Source organism: Triticum urartu, chromosome 6 (genome assembly GCF_003073215.2).
Source record: "Triticum urartu cultivar G1812 chromosome 6, Tu2.1, whole genome shotgun sequence".
Lineage (NCBI taxonomy): Eukaryota > Viridiplantae > Streptophyta > Magnoliopsida > Poales > Poaceae > Triticum > Triticum urartu.
The window spans coordinates 98,428,943-98,432,328 of NC_053027.1; the positions used below are offsets into that span (position 1 = coordinate 98,428,943).

At 48.3% G+C, this 3,386-nt stretch overlaps 1 long non-coding RNA gene across 1 annotated transcript; it reads left to right on the forward strand.

Annotated features, from left to right (window-relative positions):
- Positions 1 to 1,163: 1,163 nt before the first annotated feature.
- On the forward strand, positions 1,164 to 2,834 carry LOC125517253. Its single transcript, XR_007287504.1, has 4 exons — positions 1,164 to 1,530; positions 1,623 to 1,766; positions 1,856 to 1,918; positions 2,014 to 2,834. It is a non-coding gene; the product is annotated as an uncharacterized LOC125517253 (long non-coding RNA).
- Positions 2,835 to 3,386: the final 552 nt, after the last annotated feature.

Consider the following 3,386-nt stretch of genomic DNA (forward strand, 5'->3'; position numbering starts at 1 on the left):
CGCCACCCTCAACTGATTCACCGACCACAGGAGTGCTTCGTCTGATGTGGACCCATCTCCTTTTGCCTTCATGTTCCTTCAAATTAATATCTAATGCGTTGGCCTTGTCATACTGCAGGGGCTGGGTATGCCCCCGTGGTTCCCGTAGGCCCAACCATGTCCTTGGTGTGCTTTGCCGGCAGCACTTCCCTGGGTGGGTCACGTTGCCTGGTGAGGATCAGGTTCCACAGCTAGCACTGACCTGGGAGCTGTACTCGGATGCCCCGGCCCCGCTGGAGGAGAGGGTCGATGGTGTCTCATGCGAGACGGTGGCCGACATTGTGTTCCGTCGGTTTTGGGTAATTTATCCTTTACGGAATTAAAAATCAACACTACCTAGTGATTGTACTAATCAGTGTTGTCTTGTTTGATTGCAGACCTTCTACAGAGTTTCAGAGGGAGAGCAGGATGCCGCGTGTATGGTTGTCGAAAACGAGTGCAAGCACCTACGTCATAACTTAAGGCACGAGGCTCGGGTGCAGGCCGTTCAAGACTACTACGCCTCGAAGGGTATTAAGAGGGGCAAGTAGAAGTGTCGCGGCAAGTTTCTGAGTAAGGAGAAGTACATGCATGTAATTACCTATTCTTAAGGCCTTGAACTTAGTTTTCTTGATTTGATTCATAGGCGTAGCACTGAAATTTCTCTTAACTCACTTAGGTGCCCCCGAGATGGTGTGTGGATAAGATGGACTGTTGGGAGGTGTTGGTGGATGCGTGGTGCTCTGCCCAATAGAAAGTCGAACACCAAAGGGCCAAGGATAAGCACGACCAAATGGAAGTTGTGCCACACCATCAAGGGAGCTCCAACCTGTTTGAGTACGGGGATAACCGGGTATGTGGTTTACTACATGGTTCATGCAATTCATTCTTCATGCTAGATAGTTCATTTATGGCATATTTAGCTCTAAAATGACATAATAACCTTAGATAGCTCTATAAAATGACATAATATTCTTTAGTCAGTTGAAAAATGGCATAACTACCTTCGATAGCTCAATAACGACCTAAACTAATCTTAGCTAGTTAGCTCCAAAATGACCTATTTACATAGCATTATCATTCTTCATGCTAGCTTGAGCCCTTAACTAATATTTTGTTCCACTCTCTCAGGCGCACCACTACAAGAAGCCCGTGCCAGGTCTGTTCGACCTCTATGGCATGGCCCATATGGCCCCGTACAAGAAGGCGAATCCATTCACGGAGTCTGACCTAGATGATCTAGAGAGCTTCACCAACAAGACCTCCCACCACAAGCTTGTGAGGTACAGAGACAAGGGGAAGGCGAGGAAAGGGGAGGACTTTAACCCGAGCCAGGATCCTTTTGATACAGAGCTGGTGATGATATCTGGTGGCGGGAGGTCCCATGGCTCTCAAGCCATTGGTGATGGACTGATACGTTGTCCTAAGCCTCTCCCGCAGATCAAGAAGCGCCCGAGTAGCTCTGATCCTGAGATAACGCCTCATGCACGGCCCGCGGAGATCGCCATGGTGGTTAGTTATACAGACTCTCTCACCTTTCCTCCATTACATTGTGTGTGCGCCCGTCGATGATTACAGTGCTAATGAGGAGTGGTGTGTTGCAGGCTATTGTTGAGAAAGAGAGATTGAAGACGAAGGAGCTTGTGGAGGAGGCAAAAAAGGAGATGGAGGAGTAGACGGCTAAGCTGTTGGAGGAGGAGAGGAACCAGAACGACATCGCTAACCGGGCCCTATACGAGCTCATCGTGGTACGTTTCTCGTGCATATTAGCCCAATCATGCATGTAATGTTCGCATTACTATCTAATATGACTGACTCGTGAGAACCAAATGTGCAGATCATGTGCGAGAAAAACGGTCAGGCCCCTCCGCCGATGCCCTAGATTGCTCCGGCGAACACGGTGAGTTTGATTTGAATGGTCGTTGCTTACTACTATTCACATTTCAGTTTGCGAACTTGCTAACGAGACATTATTGGAAATGATATTTGGTGCAGCATGGCTCCCGACAAGCATTGACCACTCCTTCTGCCAATGCCGGAACCCCGACCGGTCCTTCACCTCCGTCTGGCACTGGCGCAGCCCCGACCATTCCTACACCTCCGTCATAACGATATGTTTCTTCTTCTTCTTAAGCCTCTCCTGCAGATCAAGAAGCACCCGAGTAGCTCTGATCCTGAGATAACGCCTCGTGCACAGCCCGCGGAGATAGCCATGGTGGTTAGTTATACAGACTCTCTCACCTCTAGCGGACGGCAAAGAGGACACGTGGCAGCTACCTGTAAAACCTGGGAAACACTGGCTGCCTATTTGGTCACTTTGTCGTCTGCTGGCAGACGGCAAAGATTCAAATTACTTTGCCGTCCGCTGGCAGACGGCATAACTGGCCACGTGGCAGCTCCCCAATACTGCCTAGCTAAGCTCTTTGCCGTCTGTCAGCGGACGGCAAAGAGCTTTGACTCTTTGCCGTCCGCTAGCTGACGGCAAAGAGCGCCGTTAACCCCCTAATGTCACTCACGCCACCGCACTGCCGTGCGTTGTCATTGTCGTCTGCTGGACTCGGATGGCGGACGGTAAAATCCTTTGCTGTCCGTTTCTAGGAAGCGGACGGCAAAGTAGGCCTTTGCTGGCACGTGTTCAGATGGACAGTTTGCCGTCTGCTGGCGGACGACAAAGACGTTTGCCGTCCGTGATCCATGCCTTTGCCGCCCGCTTGATTCCAGTAGTGTAAGTTTCCGGTCAATACAATTCTAGCATAAATAATAAACATTTATCATGATATAAGGAAATATAAATAACAACTTTATTATTGCCTCTAGGGCATATTTCCTTCACATATAGCTTCAGGATATGAATGTGATTATCCGAGGATCCATGTTGCTTAAATTCTTTCATTTATGATGGTTGTACCCTTGATTTGGTCCTTCAATTTGTCTGTTACATTACGTAATTGGTCTGTCTCCTTTGAGAAGCGCACCTCCTCTCCATGCTCTCCACCAAGTAGCGCTGCTTTGACTATGTTGTCTGCCCTTGGTAGCACCTCGTCTACATCCTCACCCCGAAGCAGTGTTGCCTTACCTCTAACTCTTCACCTGAGCAGCGCCGCCTACGTCCTCTGCTTCATCAGCTGAGCAGCCCCGCCACCTCTCCTTCTCAATCGACGATGAGATTTCTTTGCTATTTCTATCATTCAGCCCTAGTAATCATGTAATGGGCACTGTTCTGGTGTTGAATTTTTGTGGTTAGCTTCAATATCTTAAATCTCTTCATGTTCACTTGATTAATTCAATGCATGTTAAACTATTTTTATGTGTGTTCCTGTTATAAGTACTACAGTGGAATACGTTATTTGCCAAAATGTAGAGCATGT